Source organism: Lynx canadensis, chromosome C2 (genome assembly GCF_007474595.2).
Source record: "Lynx canadensis isolate LIC74 chromosome C2, mLynCan4.pri.v2, whole genome shotgun sequence".
NCBI classification, from domain to species: Eukaryota; Metazoa; Chordata; class Mammalia; order Carnivora; family Felidae; genus Lynx; species Lynx canadensis.
In genome coordinates this window covers 151739350-151762030 of record NC_044311.2, presented here as the reverse complement: position 1 = coordinate 151762030, position 22681 = coordinate 151739350, and the positions used below count along the sequence as shown (strand labels likewise).

Genomic DNA, 22681 nt, shown 5'->3' with positions numbered 1-22681 from the left:
AGCGGGGAACCATGAACACAAACAGCATACACCCTATATACAAGGTATATAAGAGCTGTCATCAGAATTAATAAAACGGGTGTATTAAATCCTTATCAGGGAGTGCAGCACCTTGGAAGTGATTAATAAATCTGAGATTTCACATTTTACTTAGTCACATCACAGCTTCCGGCTGCTGGGATCAGAAGGTTGGCGAAAGCAAAGAAACGAGTAAGAACAAATCCCCGACACAGGTGAGTGCCTGTGCCCACTGGCCTCTGGGGCTGCATGGGTGCCTGGGGAGGCGGTTGGACAGGGTAGGGCCCCAAAGAAGCTTGGGTGGAAGAAAGATGAATGGTAGTTCCTGCCCTCAGGATCTCAGGTCGTGGGAGGAAAGAAACACGTTTTAAACAAGGAGCGACCGTGGCTTTGGGCATAGTCTAAGCCAGAGGCCTGTGAAAGGCACTAAGAGAGGCTGGGAGAGGAATTCACCGCACAACCTAGGAGGCAGAAGATGACTTTGAGCGCCCGGTGCGCGAAAGCTCGGGACTGGAGAGCGGGAGGGAGGAGGGGCAGGGATGTGAGGAAAGGAAGCGAGTCACAAGAGGCACCCGAAGGGTGAGGCTGGTATGTGAAGGGGGGCGGAGCTCTCAGCGGGCAGCCGGCTCCTTCGTGGGAGGGAGGGAGGGGCGGGAAGGGGGTGGCTGGCACAGGCAGGTGACAGAGGTGCAGGCAGCCTGGTGAGCTGACTGCTTAGGCTTTGAGCACGTGGCAGGGTTAGGACACAGCTAGAACAAAGGGCCCGATTGATTCCAGGCCCAGGGACTCAATAACATAACATAGACTATCCTAGGACCAAGGTCCTGCTGGGAGGCCCCCGGTGGCTTCATGAACCCCTGTACCCTACTTTGAACTAATCTCCATAGACCCCACGTTGCCTCCATCCAAATACTCTGTCTCGTAAATCAAGCTCTCCGGGACTTGACTAAAGCATGAAAGCTTGAGGGTGACGTTGTGATTGATAATGGTAACCCCCGGACCCAGGGAAGCAGAGTGCAAGTCACGAGCTTGGTGTAGGAGTTGAGGTGTGACGGCGATCCTGCTTGAGATGTCAGGACAGTCCAACTCCAGGAATGACACCTCACGAGCATATTGAAGTCTGGGCATGACGTTAGAGCAGATCCGCGAGCCGGAAGGCTGAACAAATAGGGCACCGACCAAGAGGGCCTTACAGCCTTACTGCCCAAAGGTAGCCTGTGCCCCAGCAGCACATCCGTGGCTGGGGACTTTCAGAAACGCAGAGCTTCGGGCCAGGTTGCTGTGTCACAGCTCTGAGAGTCTCCTCATGGTTGAAAGACACTTCCTCTGGCTTCGAGCATCGTGTCCTCAAGGGCTCTTATAGGAGCCAGGGGGCAGGGGTTGGGGTATAGCATCCTTCGGCTGCCATGGCAAAGTTCCGCAGACTGGGGGACGGGGCGGGGGGCGCTTAAGCAACAGAAACTTACGGTCTCACAACTCAGGGGCTGGAGGTCTGAGATCAAGAGGTCAGCAGGCAGGTAGGTTTCTGCTGAGTCTTCTCTCCTTGGCTCATCATGTTCCCTTCTCTACGTCTCATATCATCTTCTCTTTGTGTGTGTCTGCGTCCTAATCTCCTCTTAGAAGGACAGCAGTCATATTAGTCTAGGGCCACCCTAATGTCCTCATTTTAACTCGATTACCACTTTAAAGACTATACCTCCAAATGCTGTCACCTTCCATGGTAGGAGGGGGGTGGGGTGGGTGGGTAGGACTACAGCATAAGAATTTGGGGGGTGGGCACAATTCAGCCCCAGACAGGTGAGCAGGGAAGGGAAAGAGTTCTCTTTGCTTCCCTCTTTTCTTCTATCAGGGAGGAAAATTCTCTCCCGGATTCCCTCGGCAGATTCCCTCGTGATACGTCTGCGTCGAATGGTCACCCTAACCGCAAGGGACTTCGAAAAAGAGCGCAACTGCCTTCTTTGACCTCTATAGCGGGAGAGCTCACAGGAGGAGGGGGTCAGTAAAGGGTCTAAGAAAGGGATTCAAGCAGGTCCTGCCCTGACTCAGTTTGTGGCCTTGAGGATACCACTCAAGCTTTATTTCTTTAACTGGGCAACGAAGGGGCCGGATTGGATGAGATTTAAGATCCCTTTCAATGCTAAGGAATTTATTCTAGAAATCCAAGCCCGTTGGCATGCCCAACATGCATGTGCAGAAGGGTGACTAATTCGGGGCAATCTTTGGCTTGGGACTTTGCAACACCTGGGAGCTGGTTGATCTGCTTGGACGATTTCTCTTCCCCAGGGCAGTATAATCAGAAGTGCGTCCGGAGCAGTTGGGCTTGTAGGCATGCATTTCAGGGGCCAGTGATTAAAGTACCAGGTTGCACATCTGAAGTAGAGTCTGGCTGCTAACGGTCAGTGGGGCTGTATTATTAACCCAGCTGCCTTGGGGAAGGTTGTGTGGGACTGGAAAAGTCAAATCGTGGGTGAGCAGAGGAAGAGACTGTGTTTAAATGGAGCTTTATGGCTTTTGGGGGAGGGTAGCATGTGGTGTATTTGCTTATGTTCTTTCTTTCTTTCTTTCTTTCTTTCTCTCTCTTCTTTCTTTCTTCTTTCTTTCTTTCTTCTTTCTTTCTTTCTTTCTTTCTTCTTTCTTTCTTTCTCGTCCCCTCTCCCAGTCCATTCCTAAGGTGGACGATTACATCTGCCCTGGAAGCAATGGTTTATGGGGTCAGGCTCTGGGATTAACAAACAGATTTGAACGCCAGCTCACCTGCTTACCAGCTGGCTAACGCTGGACACTTTGCTAAGTTTCGGATCCACCGTCTGTAAAATGGTGATATTTTGTAGGAGTGTTTTGATGATGAAGCTACTTGAAGTGTGTGTGGCATAAGGCCTAAAATTAAGGCTTAATGTCATGTGCTGCCTTAAATCTGTTCAGGGGCGCCTGGGTGGCTCAATTGGTTAAAGTGTCCAACTTTGGCTCAGGTCGTGATCTCACGGCTTGTGGATTCAAGCCTCGCATCGGGCTTGATCTCATGGCTTGTGGGTTCGAGCCCCGCGTCGGGCTCTGGGCTGATGGCTCGGAGCCTGGATCCTGCTTCGGATTCTGTGTCTCCTTCTCTCTCTGCCCCTCCCCTGCTCGCGGTCTGTCTCTGTCTTTCCCTCAAAAATAAAATAAACATTTAAAAAATCAGTTCAAATCAGGAGAGCCCCAAATGGCCCAATGCCTCATCATTCCTCCATTCTGTTCCTGCTGATAGGGTCCTCCTAAGCAGGTAATATTTCTTATCAAGTGGACCAGATGCAATTCTTGCTTATCTGCGAGTAGTAGGTTTCATTCAGTCATCCGCCAGCCCACAGAATTATTCAAGGAAGCCAATCACATCCTCGAGCCTTATCCACTGATGAAGGTGGGGTATGAAAGTCCCCGCTATGGTCAATTTCTTCCTTTAGGTCTGTTAATAGTTGCTTCCACGTAAGCCTCATGGTAACCACAAAGCCAAAATCTATAGTAAATATACAGAACATAGAGAGAAAGGAATATAAGAATACCATTAAAGAAAGTCATCAAACCACAAATGAAGAAAGCAAGAAAAAAAGGAACAGGGAGAAACTATTAAACACACACACACACACACACACACACACACACAAACACTCTTCTCTCTTGTCTTTTTAGTCTCTATTTCATTTTCTTCTGCTCTTATCGTCGTTATTTACTTCCTTCTACTAACTTTGGGCTTCATTTATTCTTCTTTTTCTAGTTCCTTGAGGTATAAAATTAGGTTGCTTATTTGAGACTTTTCTTGTTTCTATGAGCTTCCCTCTCAGAACTGCTTTTGCTGCATCTAACAAATTCTAGTATGTTATGTTTCCATTTTCACTTGCGTCGAGGTATTTTTCGATTTCCTTTTTGAATTCTTCTTTGACCCTTTGTTGTTGGGTAGCACGTGGTTTCATCTCTACCTATTTGTGATTTTTCAAGTTTTCTTTGTGTAATTAATTTCTGGTTTCATATCGTTGTTGGCAGAAAAGATGTTTGATGTGATTTCAATCCTCTTAAATTTATTAAGACTTATCTTGTGGCCGAACATCTGATCTATCCTGGAGTATGTCCTGTGTGCACTTGAGAAGGATATGTATTCTGTTGCTTTTGGGTGGAACGTTCTGTATATATCTGTTAAGTCCATCTGGTCTAGTGTGCATTTAAGGCCATGTTTCCTTATTGCTTTTCTGTTTGGATGATGTCTACATTGATGTAAGTGGGGTATTAAAGTCCCCGATTATTATTGTTATTATTATTATTGTATTGCTGTCAGTTTCCTTCTTTAGGTCTGTTATATTACTCGTTTTATATATTTAAGTGATCCTATGTTGAGTGCATAAATATTTATAAATGTTACACACTGGTGTTCGATTGACCCCTTTATCACTGTGTAACACCTAACCTTCATCTCTTATTACAAGCTTTATTTTAAAATCATTGTAGTCTATTCAGCTTTCTTTTGGTTTCCATTTGCATGGAAAATCTTTTCCCATTCTTTCACTTTCAGACTGTGTGTCCTTTGGAGGAACATTAAGGACATTACGTTAACTGAAATAAGTTAGAGAGGGAAACACAGAGACTTGACGATATCTCTCAGATGTAGAACTCTTCAAAACAAACCAAATCAAAACAAAGAACAAACTCATAGATATAGAGAACAGACTGGTGGTTTCCAGAGGCAGAAACAGAGTATAGAGTGTGAGAAACAGGTGAAGAAATTCAAAAAGTATAAAACAAAACAAAACTCAGTTGATTGAAAACAGACATAGACATTTTAAATCATATTCAAAATACTGGCTTTACACACATACACATTTACATAAGGAAAAAAGGAAAAGAAATTATAAGCAAGCAAACAAACAAATAAAACAAAATCTTCCCTCAACAACCTGTCCAATTCTCACCTGTTCAGCTTTCTCCGGTCTTCTTTATAGCACTAACTTCTTGAAAGTATCTACACTCATTGGTTTCATTTCCTAATCTTAACTTTCTATTCAACCCACCTCACCTATTATTTACTTTACCAAAACCGTTCTCCGGGGATCATCAGTGAGTTCCAAGAGAGTGAAGTCAATGGAAGCTGTTTGACCCTCATTTTCTTGGCTTTCCAGTGGCATTTGAGACTGTTGACAGTGACCTTGGCTTCTGTGACATCACACTCTGTTTTTTTCTCCTCTTGATATTCAAACAAACAAACAAACAAACAAATAGTGTCTTTTTCAAGCTAAAATAAAACTGTAACTCTAATTGGGATGTCTTTCTTCGTCAGTTTGGTGTCTCACACTCTAACCACGAGGGCTACCCGTCCCCAGATGAGAAGGAAGTTCATTTTTCCCTGGCTCTTTGTCTGTCTGTTTCTAGAGGGAGGGCACCAAACTCCACTCTTGTCCCTTGAGGCTGGAGGACTTCACAATCTCACTGATGACAGCTCAGAAGGAGTGCTGAAATGGTCCCAGAGCCTGACGTTAGTGCCTAATCTGGTGGGGGGCGGGGGGATCTAAAGAGATAGCCCCTTCTTGTGGCTGCCAGTAGCTCCCAGGGCCTGGCAGACTAATGGAGCACAGCCAGCTTGACCACACTCACCAGCTGTCTCCAGTGGCTGCTTTCTATGGCTGCCGAAGCAGAGTATGGTATCTGGCTGCTGAAACGCCACCAGCCTGAGAAGGTGTGGCTGGACTGTGCCTTCATCTCTGGCCTTTGCCCCAACTTTGGGTGCAGATCCCACAGTGGGCTCAGCCAAGGACGGGCCACAACAGAAGTGGATTAAATCCCAATGTGATCCCTACGTAGGCACTCACCACCTTTTCCCCAGCGTGCAAGCCTGCAACCAGTTTGCCCAGGATGATGAAGTGTCTGACACCAGCAACCTAACAGACGTAGAACATTCTCTTCCAGGATGAGTGCTGTGCCATTCAATGAACAAAAGTATATTCAACAAAGTGCTCACTACGTAAGGCATACTTCCATAGACCCTGTGGATATAGGAGGAAAGGTGGAAGACGGAGCTAGTATTTCCAGTGTTGGTGCTATTTCCTGCCATTTGGCTTAAGCCAAGGCCAGCTTCACCTGCCCGCCATGTTTTGTGCAGAAGGAAGCCTTTCCTCCTATTCTATCTATCCTATCCTCTTCCTCCCACGCGGACTCCCAGAGTTTGGACCAGCAAGCGGCAGGCTGTACCCCACCAGGCAAACCGGGAAGGTTGGCGGTGGTAGTTATGTCAGAGGGATGCTGCCCCTCTACCTGTCTACACGGCCAGGGCCCCTGCTTCGTGAGAATCATGCCAACGGCAGCTTGTAATTCACAGGAGCCAATGACCAGCAAGGCCTCTGTGCTCACCTTGGCGTCTCAGTAGGCAGCTTCAGGTGAGGGCCCGGTCTACTTAGTTTGACTCGAATGGCTTCAGCTCCCTTGCTTTCCTCACGAGACCAGGAAATACAGCAAGGAAGAAGTCGTCACACCATTACGCTCCATGAGCCTGATCTGTGATGGCTCATTGAAGCCCTTCCCCTGCAACCTTATGTAAAACCCATGGCTCCATCCCCATTGGCTTTGTTCGCAAGTGACGGGGTGTGTGTGGTCTAAAATATGTTCACCGATTCTTTGACACTCTCCTGAAAATGCCACGCTTATTCCCCTCTTCTTGAGTGTGGCCTGGACTTAGTGACTCACTGCTTGTGAGCAGGGAAACGAACCACAAGTGACAGAGGGCCACGTCAGAGGCAGAGCAAGTGAAGGCATCGTGGCTTCTTGCTTGCTTTCCCTCTTGGATCACTCTCCCTGGAAGACGCCAGCCTCCGCGCCATGCGGGTCACTCTGCAGAGGCCCGCGTGGTGAGCGAGTGAGAACTGCAGCCAATAACTGGTGAAAACTGGAGTGCTCCCATCAACGGCATCTTCTCCAGGCCCAAATGAGCCTTCGCGTGATTGCCGTTTCTGCCACTACCTTGCCCCCAACCGCATGAGACCCTTGGAGTCAGAACCACGGAACTAAGCCACTCCCACATTCCTGACCGTCAAACACGTTGAGGTCATAAACTCTTGTTGCTATAAACCTCCCCCTCTCAAGGTGATTTGTTATGCGACACGAGAAAACTAATAGAAGGCACCAGTGCATTTTCGAAAACTTCTGAGACTCTGGCGTGACATCACCAGTTTTATTAACATCAGGGCATCGTAATGACGCATCTTAAGTCAGAAACTCAAAAGTTACAGCTTGTGTCAGGGTAGCTAACACCAGCCACCATAACAAACAAGCTTCTCCCGCCCACAAATCCCAGTAACTTCTCAGAATCAAGGCTTCGTCCTCCTTTGCAAGAAGTCCAGTGTGCCTAAGCCATCTGCGGTCCCAGATCCCTGAGCAAAGAGAAGGAAGGGACAGATGAATTAACAGCCTTGGTCAGAAAAGGATATACATCATTCATAATGGTACTCTGTTGGCCAGAACCAGTCACGTGTCCTCAACTCCGCTATAAAGGAGACTGAGACATGTTGGGGAGTCCAAGGACGTTGACGGCTGCTATTGTCACTGCCACGTGGCCCTGTTGGGGTCTTCTAATTTCAAAGCCAGAACAAATACAGTTTTAAAGAGGTATGCAATCTGTTTTTGGTCTTCAGACCCCAGCTTGGATATTGAAATGGGGACGTGGTAACCAGAAGAAACCTTGTTCTCTGATTCTCTGGATTTTGTCAGTTACTTTTATTGTTTCCTGTATAAGGTCCCCACCACAAATTGGCATCCCCCAGGCACCTGAGACCAACTTTATCAGGTACCCAAGGAATCTGCTATTTCCTTCCTTTCTTTTGCTGGGCGGCGTCCAGGACTTCATGATCGGCCCCGTACCACTATAAACAGAGGTGGGTCCATTAGGGTTTGGTGAGTTACTGTGCTTCCCACAGAAGGCAGACAGACTGTTCCATAAGAAGGGAGACAATTGCCTCTCTCCCCTTTGTGTCTTACTCGGTCTTCTGGAACCTCAAGCTGAGCTTCAGGCGAAAAGAGCTCTCTAGAACTCGCCTGTGAGTCTTTGGTTGGCGCCACATCTCTGAAAAAAAGGGGGCGCTGCATTCCTCCTTCTCTACGCCTACCTCCTGAGACACAGTTCTCTCACCACCTCTGGTCATCCATCGGCCCCAAAGCAGCCCATAAGCAGCCCCTTTATCCCATGTCTTATAAAACAAAGAGCTTCCTGGAGAATGGTGGAGATCCATGCGGATGGGTGACGTTAGGATGCCTTAGTTCTGCTCCGTTCTATTACGGCTGCGAGGGATACGCAGCCTGACAGCTGAAATCCAACACCACACTTTCCGGCCTCCCCAGAGCTTACCCTCATTGAACTTACCCACCTTCCCCTGCACTTTCCAAGGCAGTTTGGATACACTCCTTTAGCACGTTATGACCGTGTACCGAATAGGCGTGTGATTCTGGGTCCTAGAACGGCCCGAAAGTGTGAACTTTAACCCGAACCCACATTTCCTGGCATAGCGTTTTCCCAAACTTCTCCACTGTTTCCTTTTCCTGCGGAAGGTGTTTGAAAATGAAAGCTACAACGTATTTCTCAGGCTTCCGAGAAATCTTACTGAACATCTTGGTGAGTGCGGTGTGAAGAAGTTGAAACATACAGATCAGATCCTCTTTAAAATACGAGAAGCCTCACTCAGATGAGGGGAAACAGGCTGTGCAGAACCACGGGTTTGGTTTTTCTGAACCCAAAGCACTTGAGCAAAACAGTTTGAGACATTCAGTAATTCCAAACTGTGGCTGGGCTCACCCATCCCTAATTTCAAGGGAAATTAAATCCGTGTGTTTCTCGTTCATTTACACTCAGCTCACCAAAATAACTGTTCTGTAAGAGCGACGAGACTACCAGGAAGCTGCCCAGGCTGTTTTTAAGCCGCGTCCTCAGCTGGGAGGTGGGCCTGGCCAACGTCCCCTTGGATCAGCTTCTCTGGCGGCTGATGTTCCGCTCTGTGGAACCCACAAAATCCTGACACGCTCGAAACTCTCTGAGGTAGACTTCTAGATCCCTGAGGGCTTGGAGAGGTCAGTAGTCCGGGTCCCTTCCTCAGGGAAGATCTACAGTTTGGAGTAACTTGCTAATCCGTTCTTATCATCAACAGCCTCGCCCTTCAGGAAACTCCTCCTTCCGGCTGTCCTGAAAGGCTCCCGTGCTGTCCTAGACGCGGTCAATGCATCACACAGATGTCCTTGGACGCCGTGCTCAGCTCCCAACTTCCGCAAGCTTTGCTGCTAGATGAGCTAGAGGCTCACCCCGGGACCTGGAACCCTCTTACCCTCAGTCCGGGAGAGATAACCGCGTATTGTATGGAATAGTTACGTTACTTAAGACAGGTTTCTTTGGTGATGGATCTGGGTGGACACAGAATAACACAACAGAGAGGCATATGAAAGTAAACGGGATTGATTATACTTGCAGGTCCTGGAGGAGGGAGGCCTGGCGTGGCTCAGCACGCAGCAGCCACCTGGGCGGAACACCCAGGGGGTGGGCTCCACCAGGCGGGCAGGGAGCCAAGAGGGGGTGACACCACAGGCAAGGGCCTTTAGTGAAGTCGGGCGGAGTAGACCAGCAAAAACATGCGGGGATTTTACCGGTGCATTTGAATGTCACTAGGTCATGGTCCAAGAGGGCAAGGAGGGGAACTTGCGGCAGGGGCCAGCCTTATCACCCCGCTGCACCTGGTTGTTGGGGTGGGGTGCTTGCAGCCTACTTGTGGGGATATTGAGACAACAGGAAAATAGGAGGTTTTCAACATTTACAATCATGAGACTTCTCGGAGGATGGGTAATGAGCCCAGGGTGTCAGCTCCGGCCCTAGAAACTGACTGGATGTAACTGTTTGAGGGGTCACCAGGAAGAAATTCCAGAGGTTTCCCTGCCTTCTATCTCACTTGGGAGCTCCATTACAGCAGGGAGATCTGATCAACACTCCATTCCCTTGATAGCAGGGATCAAAAGGGTAGCCCAAGTCCCCAGAGGCTCATATCATGGCCCTCCCACAGGCTGGGCTCTGTTACGAGGAGACACTAGGGAAAAGGGTGGCACAAATTCTGCTCTGACACAACACCAAAACCAGGAGAACGGAAGGAGGGTAAGGAATGCGGTTGGCATCCTCAGCAAACTGTTCAACAAGCAGACTGCCAATGGATGCCATAACTCCGGGAGAATGTGGCAAGATTGCCGCCATCTTGTGGATAAAGCCCGACACACGGCAAGTGCTCAATAAATATTTGATGTTGAAACAATAACGCTCTCCGTAAAGAATGACAAAGTGGGAAGGTTCTTCACACAGGTCAGCAGCTCTGACTTTCTTTCAGGCCAGAACCTGTCACACTTGGGAGATGATCATTCTTCTGAGACGACGCAGAGCACAATGTCACGGGGGCGATGACTAGGGCTGAGTCTGCCTCTTCTGGGCATCGGCTAATGATCTTGGGCAAGTCCTTTAGACTCTCTGTGCTTTGGTTTTGACGTTTCCTGTTATAGGATAATAATAGTACCTGCCTTGGCATTGAGGATTAAACGGGTGAATTCCTGTACAGCTCTGAGAACAGTATCCAACACTTAGGATGTGCTTCGTAAATGCCAGATGGGATTGTTATTGCCATTAGAGTCTCACAGGTTGATAAGACTGTATAGGAGAAGTTGTGGGACACACCACAGCTCTCTAAGAATGGGAGAGGTGATGTTAATCACACACGCCAGGAGGCTATAAAGTTCGCCTCTGCTACATCTTCTCTAGATTAAGTCCTGTGGTCCCAGGCTCCCTAAGTGTGGAACTTGGGCTAGCAGCTTGGGCATCTGCCGGGAGCTTGTGACAAACGCAGAATCTTGGGACCCATCCCAAGTCTAGAGAACCAGAACTTTCATTTTAACTAGCTCCCTAGTGGTTAGCATAAACACCAATTCTTTAATCTGATTTATTGTGGTAAAATTAAGATACGATAACTGCATTCATTTAAATCGTCCTGGGTGTGTGTGTGTGTGTGTGTGTGTGTGCGCACGCGCGCGTTTAGCTTGTTGAGGTATAATTGACGTACAGAAACAGAACCTATTACATGCGTACATCTTTGTGAGGTTGGACGTGTGCACATACCCATGATTCCATCACCACGACCAAAGTTCTAAACATATGCATTATTTCAAAAAGTTTCCCGATGTTCTATTTCATGGAGTTTTCTTTTTTTGTAAGATCACTTAACATGAGATCTAAACTCTTAACATATTGTAGATGTTAAATGTTATGATGGTGTACTGTTAGTTACATATACTAGGTCATACGGCAGATCTCTAGGACTTAGTTTTGAGGTAGACAGACTATGCACCGTCACCAAAACAAAAATTCTGAACATGTCCACCGCCCCCAAGAGTTTCTTCATGCCCGTTTACTTTCTGTTTCTCCATCCTTGACCAGGCTGGTTAGCGTCGGATTAGTTTTCTGTTAATATAGATTATTTGGAATGTTTTAGAATTTGATAGGGCATAAATCAGTATGTATTCTCTTTATGTGGTTTCGTTTGCTCATTACAACATGACTTTGAGATCCAACGATATCGTCTTCATCAGTAGATCATTGATTTCTCTTGTATGCCATTATATAGGTAGATCACATTTTGTTACCCACTCACCCATTGATGAACATTTAGGCTGTTCACGGATTTTCTGGCTATTACAAATAAAGCTGCTATTAGCAATGATGTGTGTCTTTGAGTGGATATACATTTTCATTTTATTTGGGTAATGACTAAAATGCAATGACTGGGTCTCTGCTTGCTGGTACATTAGGCATTTCACATTATCCCACAGTTCCCTGGCCTACGTTAACTTTTTTCTCTCTGTTCTTTAGTTTAGATAATTCTACTGATTTATATTCAAGTTGACCCATCCTTTCCCCTTTCACTTCCATTCCGCTATTGAACCCATTAGCAAATTTGTTATTTCGGATATTTTATTTTTTCAGTTCCAAAATTTCAGATTGGCTTATATACAATTACGTATTCTATATCACTAGTGAGATTTCTTTATTTTTTCATCCATCACCATTGTATTTTCTCTACCTCATCGAGCAGTTTTAACGACTGTCATCTCAGGGTCAACCTCTGTTAATTGTCTTTTCTCTTGAGTCTAGGTCACGTTTTTCTGATTCTTCATATGTTGTTTAATTTTGGACTGTATCCTGAATATTGTCAAGGGCATATAGTAGAGACTCCGAATTCTATGTTCTTCTTATGAAGTGTGCTTATGTTTTTTCTTTTAACGGGCAATAACTTGGTTAGGGTTAAACTTCCAACTTGATCTCACCTGTGTGTATGCAGTGCCTGTATTCTCAGTTTGGACTTTGCAGTCTGTCCTGTGTGTGAACGGTTCAGTGGTCACCCACAGATTTTTCTAGAGTTTATGCACAGAATTAGGGATTCCCACTCCATGTTCCCTCCTTTCTTAGATTTTTGCCACCCTCCAGTAACCCTGGTTGTCCCGGGCACCTTCCCTTTTCTCCAGAGCCAGAATAATGGTGACTTTTCATTGGAGTTTTAGTTGACTTATGACACCACGACTGCAATTGCCTTAGGGCAAAGCTACAGAGAAGGGAGCGTCCCCCATGCTTGCTGCTTCCTGTGAGTTTCAATGCTTCTTAAGAGCTTACTTGCTCCTGTTCACTCTGTAGAATCCTTGGGAAGTTGATTTTATGCATTTTTTCCCAGAAGCTATATAGCTTCTATCTGTAGGAGCTTAAAATTGTTACCTCAAGCAGAACTATTGTTTGTGTATTTTTTTATTTCATCGATTTCTATCTTGTTTTTGATATTTCCTTCCTTGCATTTATTCTTTTTCTCACTTCTTGAGGCTGGAGCTTAAATCACTGATTTTAGGCTTTTCTTCTCTAAAATAAAGACCTGAAGTTATAGATTTTCCTTTGAGCATTCTTATTGATCCTATATCTTTATTTAAACTTTTGAGAGTTTGTCCATCATGGATTTCTTGCATTGATTTTTAATTTTAAAAAACACTGCTTCAAAATATTTGTCTTGATTACTTGGCTTTTTAGCACCCCTTACATTTAGTACCCGAGGCAAATGTCTCACTATCTTACCTCACACCCCACCTAGTTTTATCAGAAGAACCAGTGTTGAGTCAGTTACAGAAGTGAACCAAGGATGGGAACTGCTCATTTGCAAGGCCTGGCTCTGGAGATACAGCTGGGAAGTTGTGGACTGTTATCTAGAGGCGTTGCAAGCTCAGTCATGCGTCAGGGAAGCCTCTGAGAGGTGAGAACTATGCCTTATGGGAAGTCAATAGCGTGGTCAGGAGCCCTCATCTGAGATATCATAGATATTTTCAAGAAAGCCATTTGTACAAAGCTGTCAGCAGACCTAGCAGGACTTGGCCAGGGAAATCCCAGACGGAGGGGGAAGCATAACCCAAAGCCTAGAGGCTGGAGAAGCATTCAGGGATTTGCAAATGTTTCAGGATGTTTGAAGATAGAACCCAAAGCACAGGGATGACGAGGGAGAAGGTTATCAGGAACCAGATCTCAGAAAGCCATCAATGCCATGTTAGGACACTTGGCCTTTTTGAAGAGTCAGGTTTGGTGTGAGGGCATAATCCCACCAGATCTTAATGTCATCAGTTCTAGACAACCACTCTGGGCACATCATGAGGGGTGGATTGGAAGGGAAGAAGACTAGAGACAGTACAGTCAGTGTGAAACTTTTCAGAAAAACCAGATAAGGGACAATGGCAGCCCAAGTGAAGAGCAGAGGAGCAGAATGGGAGCCCCGTCAGGGGTCCTGCGGGCAGGGACTGGCAATGGATTACATGCTGGTGGAGGGAAGGTGGGAGAAGCAAGGTTGGGTCTCAGGTTTCCAGTGCTGGGGGAGAGACGACTTGGGGATGAAAACAATATACAAGAGCCTCATTCTCATAAACATGTGATGCCACCAGATTCAGCAAAATGATGCAAGTGTGGGAACCCAGCAGGCGTCCCTCAGCATCTAAAGGGCAGTCCTTGCAGAACCTCCTTCATGAAGCATGCCTTGATTAAAAGAAGAGTTTTTCCTAACCTTTGTAGTAGGAGACACAAAACGCCAAAAATGACAGACACAGAATTATGAAATGCACCTACATGTCAAGTACTTCCAAGTCTTGGGAAATCAGCAAGCTCTTTGTGATAGCAGTTGGGATGATGGGGAGCCCAGTATATGATTAACTTATGTTATGTAAACCCAGTATATGATTAATATGACTACAGCTAGCATCTGACCATTTGAAAACCAGTGTCAAAAAAGCCTTCCTTTGTATGAAGCAATGGAGAGAATTCCCAGGAAGAAGACTCTTGGTTCTCTGCACTGAGAACCAGAAACCCTCTCAGAAGGAGCGTCTAGGAGTGTCCCCTGCCATAGATTCCCAAATCACAAGGGAACATCTGCTAGAGGTCTGCTTTGTCTGTCCATTCTGCAGGACTGGGAAATTCAGGACAGTCACTATTACTGAAGGGAGGCTTTACCTCTTCCAAGAAGAAGGATAGGAGGAGGGTTGAGTGTGCACAAGCTGGCAATGAAGAAGGTAGGAAAGAATAGTTGTAGGGTGAATTGTCCTGTCAAAAAGCTACGTGGAGGTCCTAACTCTTGGAAGCTCAGAATGTGACCTTATTTGAAAATAAGGTTTTTACCAAAGTAATCAAATCAAGATGAGCTCATTACGTGGTCCCTAATTCAACACGACATGTGTGCTTAAAAGGGAAAGACACACACTAACGTGGCAATCACAGAACTCCAGAGGATGTGGCTTGGTAATCACGTGTTTATTAAAGTGTCTGGCTAGGCTGAGTAAATATTAAGCGAAGCGAGGAACCACGTTTTCTTTCAAGAAACGACACACCATGTCTAGAAGGGTGTGCTTGCCTCCTGGCCTCCTAAGCTTTGCTTAGGGAGCCCTGAGGCAGAAGCTCTGATTTCCAGCTCTGACTCCTACTCAGGGAAAGGAAAGAGGCAACGGGCCATTGGGTCCTCACCAAGTCCACCTCGACTTAGGCCCTGCTCACTGCGAACCCTTCTTTCCAGGGAGGAAGCCACGATATTTTGCCCGGTTCCATTCCTACCTTAGCCAGCCTCTTTGTGGTGGAGTTCCAACCTCAGGGTTGTTGTTTTTTTTTTTTTTTTTCCTCTAGAAATAAGATTTGCCTTGCTTTTCTTCTCCACTGACTCCCTCCTAGGGACAGGGCTCTGCTTCTGATTTGGACTCCCTAGGACTGGAGGCCTACTCCCGAAACTTCACCTCTTTGATCTCATCCTCTGTTGTGGATTCATACTGCCCTTGCCTCCCATTTGCCCATGAAATGGTGTCGGGACCCATCCATCAGAACCGCCTTCCACCGTCAGCTTCCAGAGATTCCCTTGTGACCTTTGTCCGTGTTTCTAGCTTTTCTTGGTGGCTGGGTCTTGATCACTTCCACTCCGTCCCTGGTCACTATCACAGCAGGGTGCAGGGACCACTCGCTTGTCCTCAATAGGCCCCATAAACTTAGTATCCGGTTCCAGAGAGTTCTGCTGATTCTGTGGTGTTTGCTTCTCTCTACAAAACTCTCTTTGCCTTTTGCTTGACTGGCCAAGACCTTGAAGTGATCGCCTACCTGAGAGTTTCACTGAAGTTCCCAGTATCAATCCTTACGACTCATGTCTTCAGAGCCCAGCCAAACAATCAGTAGGAAATGTACCGCCCCATCCCCAGCGGGCAACACTCAGGCAAAATCCATATTTGTGCTGCTGTGGCTCAGCATTAATTTTGCATTCATGGGCCAGGTCTGTGGTGACACAGCAACTCAACCATGCTTGTGTTTTCTCTTGGCAAAAACACTTGAGGGCCAAGCAAATGCAGCTTTGTTTGCTCCGAGAACATCAACCACTAAATCCCTTACGCTCCTTCGGACGCCCACCCGGGATGCAGGCTAGAGCCCGGGGAAGAAGACAGACTTTCACTTGGGTCCGTCCTGGGTTTTGCTCCTGGCTCTGTCACTTACTGGCTGTGTAACTTTGGACAAGTTCCTTAATTCCTCTGAGCCTCGGTTTTGTCTTCTGTAAAATGGGGAATCCTAACAATGTTTACCTGTGTTAAGGAGATACGATGCGGCCATAATGCATGTAAGGAACTTTGAACCAAACAAGGTAGATTTGCTGGGTTACCACAACCTTCTTCCAGGATTTCTTGATCCTGGCCGCCCCCCACATCTCTTCTTCGGTTGACTGCTGGTCCCTACTTAGATGAGCAGCAGCGGTGTGGATTCTGCTTCTGTCTTGGCAAGGGGCATTCGTACCGCTCTGCCCTTTCCTTCCAGGATGATTGCTGAATGTCATTTCTGCCTTCTAGATCCTTATCCCGGGTGCTCAGCTCCTGAATCATAGGCCCCTTGCAACATGTTAGGGCCATCATGGAATTCACCCAGACTCCCAGCCTCATGCGCGCCCTGGATGATCCCATGTTGACCTAGGTCACATAGAAATCAGCTCCATAATGACATTCCATGCTGTAAATTTAGGAGCAAAAAGGAAAAGTATAGGTTACTGTGCTGGCCTGCGAGGTCACACAGGGTGAGACACTGAACCTCAGTGAACCGTCGAGTCTTCTGGAAAGTACAGGTAACCAGACACGTGCTACCTCCTTCCCCAGGTCTGCAGCACGCTATTAAATGTTCAAAGTTGTTGAAGTATTCAGAGCCCTACGAGTGTAGGATGGTTTCTTCTCTGCAAATTCAAGGTGTGGCCAGAAGTCCTGAGGCATGTATGTGTGTGGTTGTACGAGCAGAAGCAGCATGCGGGCAACATAGTAGGTCAGCCATATTCATGGTGGGGGTGGGTAAAGAAAAACATGCATTATTCTGTGTTGCTGTAACACTGTGAGGCCGTAGTTGCAGCAGACGTGTGGAAGATCCTTTTAAAATTTTTTTAATGTTTATTTATTTTTGAAGGAAAGAGAGACAGAGCATGAATGGGGGAGGGTCAGAGAGAGAGGGAGACACAGAATCCCAAGCAGGCTCCAGGCTCTGAGCTGTCAGCACAGAGCCCGATGCGGGGCTCGAACTCGTGAACCGCGAGATCACCACCTGAGCTGAAGCTGGACGCTTAACAGAATGAGCCACCCAGGCGCCCCTGTGGTAGATCTTTAAATCACACGTAAACAGAGTTTATAGGAAGGTGTACCTGCCAAGGGCAAGAGTTTGTGACAGACTCAGTAGAGGCAAACCAAGAAATACAGACGGTGGCCCCTGAGACTGGTGAAAAGACCTTTGGGACACTCAAATATACTACGCGCTGAGTCCTGCGATGGAACTGTTAAATCCAAGCAAAGATATAGAAAATTTGGGGGGAAAATTTCAAAAGAATACAAATCTCCTGAGAAGAATGTGGACTTTTGCCCGGAAAATTAAACCATTAAACTTGTTGGCCTGACAGTTTTGAAGGCAGGTTACCGAAAGCAAGGATTTTTGAGAAGAGAGATCACAGCTGCCAGGAGGCCTTGTTTTCAGCCCAGGAGCAAGGCTTCCCGTGCTGCTGTGACAAATGTCTATCTTCACCGCCCCAGGGATGTGGTGTGGTGAAGGCAAAACTATCTTATGGCTTGGACACGGATAGCTCGGTTCTGGGCCAAGGTGATCCCACAAAGACAAGGAGATTCTTGAGACAAAGGGTTAGGAAAAAAAATACGTATCAGCGCAAATTAAAATTAATAAAATATTTCCTTCTCCCGAGCCTCATTACTGTGTTCCAAAATACTGTGCGCTTTCTGGAAAACATTTTGTTTTCTTTCCCAAACAGCCTTCTCAAAGTTGACTTCTTACTATATGCGCTAGTCTTTTTTTAATTTCTAAGTCACATTCTCACGCAACGAACAGTCTTGCCACCACCAAGAATGTGGCAGTGAAGGAGCCAAAAGTCCACAAGGGAAGGTTCCAAAAGAGACACCTGTCGCAGGCTTAGGACCGCATCTGTTCCTTCGTTGTACGTGTGCGTGGTTTCCCCAGCAAGGCACTTCCAGGAAGATGGCTTCCGTGCACGTCTCTGCCGTGTGGACTTTAAATCGTTGTGCCTTTAAGGGTTATGTAACTACGTGTTTTCTTTCTTTTAATCCATCAAAGCAGAAGAGCAACGAAACATAAGGGACTTTGGTAAGGGTTGAGGTGCAGAAAGGATATTGTTAAACAGTTACTTGATCTTTAATCATTGGTGAAAACGAAATGATCACTAGAGCATCAAGGCAAAAGAAAGAGATGAGACAGACCCTTCATCTTCTTTTCTTTGAGTAAAAAGGAAGAAAAATACATTCTTTCAGGCCCTGGCAGATAACAACATCTTAACAAGGTCTTAGGACCGACTCCCAAATTATTGTAGTTACTATCATTGGTAGCAGCCGCTGAGCTCTCCAGGGGAATACTAGGTCCCTCTCCATCAGAGCACTCCTGTAACGCTGTTTCCATTCCAATGAAATAAAAATAATTTTTTAAAAAGCTCAAGACTATAAAATTAGCCTTATTGGATTTGCTATTGTCTCACAGACGAGAGGGATTCCACACGTAAACAGGAAGAGGAGGAGATACTTACGAAAGCAAGAAATGGCTCGACACATAGGTGTGTGGCTTTTTAGAACATAAAGGGACGTATGCCAAGAACAATTACTGATCGGTCAGAGGTTGATTGGGCTTGGTGGTCACATAGTATACCTATATTAACACCCACCAGTAGCAACCCGATCTTGGGATCGATTGGGATCTTGGGAGTCACGATGCTGTTTAGGCAAATCCAAGCACGAGAGCGGCTCCAAAGTCACTGACAAGCAAGGACAGGCGTCCTGTGACACGGTGCAGCAGTCAGACGTAACGCTGCATGTAGCAGGACACTGAGGCCTGATCAAAATTTTGCTTCGCACACACGGTCAGGGTTTATGAGTCGTGGGACTGTTTGCTTGTAAAATCCGCAGGTCATTGGGGATTTTTGCTCTCCATAACATTCTCGTGAATTTGATTAAGTGGTGTCTTGGAATGGGTCCTTTTGGAATGGAGCTGTCTGTTTACCAGAGTGAAACACACTTTTTGTAACTTATAATTCCATGACACCCTACAGAAATAATTCTTCCAAAATAGATCCAAGTTGGCTGTTATCCTGTCTTCCTGTCCCAACTGCTATTTAATACTCTGTGTCCGCACACAAACACAGCTTCCTCTTGCGATCTGGAAGTTTGTTTTTGTAAAAAGTCCCTGATACAGTCATACTTCCTGTAGTGATTTGATTTCATACAACATCCTTAATATTAAGATTTGATTAAAGATGAAAGAATAAAGTTAAATTACAGTGAATTTTTAAAAAATCCTTCCTTTGAACTTCCCAATCACCTTCTTGGAAGCTTTTTACTTTTTCCATTATATTAAGGACATTTGCAATATCACAATAATAGTAGTTACAAGCTAAGGGGTCACATTTCTTAGTTCAGAGTCAACAACTTCTGATTTTTTTTTTTAGACGATAAGTACCCTTTAATCAATTGTAGTCGCTTCCTTCGAGTCTAATATTTAAAAATTTTTTTAACGTTTTATTTATTTTTGAAAGACATAGAGCGAATAGGGGAGCGGCAGAGAGAGAGGGAGACACAGAATCCGAAGCAGGCTCCAGGCTCCGAGCTGTCAGCACAGAGCCCGACGCGGAGCTCAAGCTCATGAACCATGACATCATGATCTGAGCCGAGGTCAGATGCTTAACCAACTGAGCCACCCAGGCGCCCCCTTTGAGTCTAACTCCGGGCGGGTTCTACCTTTACTTGAATATTTTTGAGGGATGAAATTGGGTGTCCTCAGGGTGTGGGTGTGCCTGGATGCTAGACACGGTTTGGCCTTGAATGAAGAGGAGACCATGGTGAGTGAAGACCATCATCAGGTGGGCCTGCTGAGAAAAAGCTTGGCGATGGACTTTGATGCCGACTTCCGTGTCTTTGGCTTTGCCTCCCCTCCTCCGCATCCCCCCCCCCCCCCAGTGCTTGTTGAGAATCCACCCTAACCATAGGTCTGATTCTCTGACACGGGCTTGGGAATTAGGATTCCTGTTCACCATGTGGCAGAGGACTTTGAAGCCATCATCCTAGGCCCTTCCTTGATAGCCTCGAAGAACATGCTGTTCTGCGCCACACGGAATGTATCACTGACCCTTTGTGTTTTGCTGAAATGTACTCTTACTAAGGGGGCAAGCCAGGAGAATACCTTTCTGGAACACTCCCTTTCTTTACTGCCTGCTGTATGAAAACCGTAGCTTCTAAGTGAAGGGCCCTTCTAGAGATGGGCATAGTTTGGGATTATGTGAATACTCTCTGCAGGACTGTCAAATTTAGCAAATAAATATGCAAGACATCCAGTTGAATTTGAAATGTTTCTCTAATTGGTTGTGTGATTTTGTAAGTTTTTTGGAAAAAAGTGAATACAGGACACTTAGAGCATCTTTTTTAAAAGTTATTATTTATTTATTTATTTATTTATTTTGAGAGAAAGAGAGAGAGAGCATGAGTGAGGGAGGGCAGACAGAGAGGGATGGAGAGAATCCCAAGCGGGCTCTGGGCTGTCAGCACAGAGCCGCATTTGGGGCTTCAACGCATGTACTTTGAGATCATGACCTGAATGGAAATCAAGGGTCAGATGCTTAAGTGACTGAGCTACCCAGGTGCCCCTGAACACTTAGAGCATCTTAATAGAGTCCATGCAGGATGTAGGACAAAAAAAAATCATTAAATACAAGACATGTTCTGTAGACACAGCATGCCTAGCATTCCTCACTCTGGTATGATTATTACTACTCAGAGTTCTATGGCATTTACCTATCCATACGATATCTTTGGCTTTTGTACTCCTATATCAATTATGTCCATTGACTTCCACAATCAATTATTGTAATTTAATTAGGAATTAGCTATCAACTGCAATTATCAGCTGTTCCTTGGTCTTCTATTTTTTTTAAAGTTTTATTTATTTATTTTGAGACAGAAAGAGACAGCATGAGTGGGGGAGGGGTAAAGAGCGAGGGAGAGAGAGTCCCAAGCAGTCGCCACACTGCCAGCACAGAGTGCGACGTGGGGCTTGAACTCATAAAACCGTGAGATCATGACCTAAGCTGAAACCGAGGGTCAGACGCTTAACTGAGTCCCCCAGGCATCCCAGTCTTCTATTTTTTATACACCAGCAAATGCCAACAGAAAAATAAAAATTCCTGTTCCCAAATATTGGCCATCTAAATGTTCACAAATTACTAATTTGAATCAATTATTAAAAAAAAAAGTTTAATGTTTATTTTTGAGAGAGAGAAACAGAGACAGAGCGTGAGCAAGGGAGGGGGCAGAGAGAGAGGAGACGAGAACCTGAAACAGGCTCCAGGCTCCAAGATGTCAGCATGGAGCCTGATGCAGGGTTTGAACTCACAAACTGTGAGATCATGACCTGAGCCGAAGTCAGATGCTCAACTGACTGAGCCACCCAGGTGCCTCCCGAATCAATTCTTTTTAACCCACAGAATAAGTTGACTTGATAGAGTAGATAGCAAAGATGAAAAACAGCCAGTGAAGCACAAATTAAGTGGAAAGCAAACTGAGCTCAGCAGAACTGACAGAGGAGGAAGATGAAGTCAAGTGGCTAACACCTCATTTCCGCCTTCTGTTTCTTCTTCAGTAAGTATTTAGTGGAAAGCTTCAGGAAAGAGTTGGACTTCATTCATCAGTGTCTCTTAAAGGCTAGGAAAATCACTGCCCGCAGGCCCAAGTTGGGGTGGGCAACGGATTCTGATTCAAGATAAACTGAAGTTCACAGAGCGTTAAATGCAAATAATCAAGGAGGAGTGTGAGATGTCAAACTTTAGTCTTTCAAGTGTGTCTTCCAGGAGGAAGAAAATGAAGTGCATCTTGACTGTATCCAGAGTCAAATGCTGCAATTCAAGTGCGCACCACAGAACATGGAAATCGAGACTCGAAATGCTAGCGTTTCATTTTAAAAAACACCATCCCAGAAAACTCTGATAAAATAACCTGCATTCAAAATACATGTTTCAAATATTTAACAGGCAAAGAAAAAAGTCTGACAAGAGTGAAAACCAAGACTGTCAACCACACGGTCAAATGTCAACACTTTGACCACAGTGACAAACCCAAGCCTGAGGATGATGACCTTTGACTGAGCTACCAAAGCAAAGACCTAGGGTCTTCTATGTTTTTTGTCTCTCTTTCCTTCTTTCTCCAGATGACATAAGTTCAAAGGATCCAGGCAAGGACAAAAGAATAATACAGGAGTAGAAGTGTCACTTTTTTAATATTTCTTAATTTGCATTTAATGGCATCAAAATCGCCATCAATTAAAATTGAAAATTTAAAGAAAAAGCAAATGAATCATCGTTTAATTTCATCTCAATACCTGATCCCCTTATTCATGGCATTTTTCACTTTTAGCCAGTTATTTTAGATTTCTGGAGTCTCATCTGGTGCTGTGATTTCCCCCTGAATGGGAAAGCAAACCAATGTGTGTCTCTACCCCGTCTCCAAAAGTGGCTTCTGAGGAGCGTCAGTGAGTGAATCTCGGCTCTGCTGTCTGGGACCATTGGCTACCAGG

General features: G+C 45.8%; 1 long non-coding RNA gene across 1 annotated transcript; it reads left to right on the top strand.

The window, feature by feature from the left end:
• LOC115523855 lies at window positions 1–11751 on the top strand. Its single transcript, XR_003971860.1, has 3 exons — window positions 1–44; window positions 155–233; window positions 9165–11751. It is a non-coding gene; the product is annotated as an uncharacterized LOC115523855 (long non-coding RNA).
• Window positions 11752–22681: the final 10930 nt, after the last annotated feature.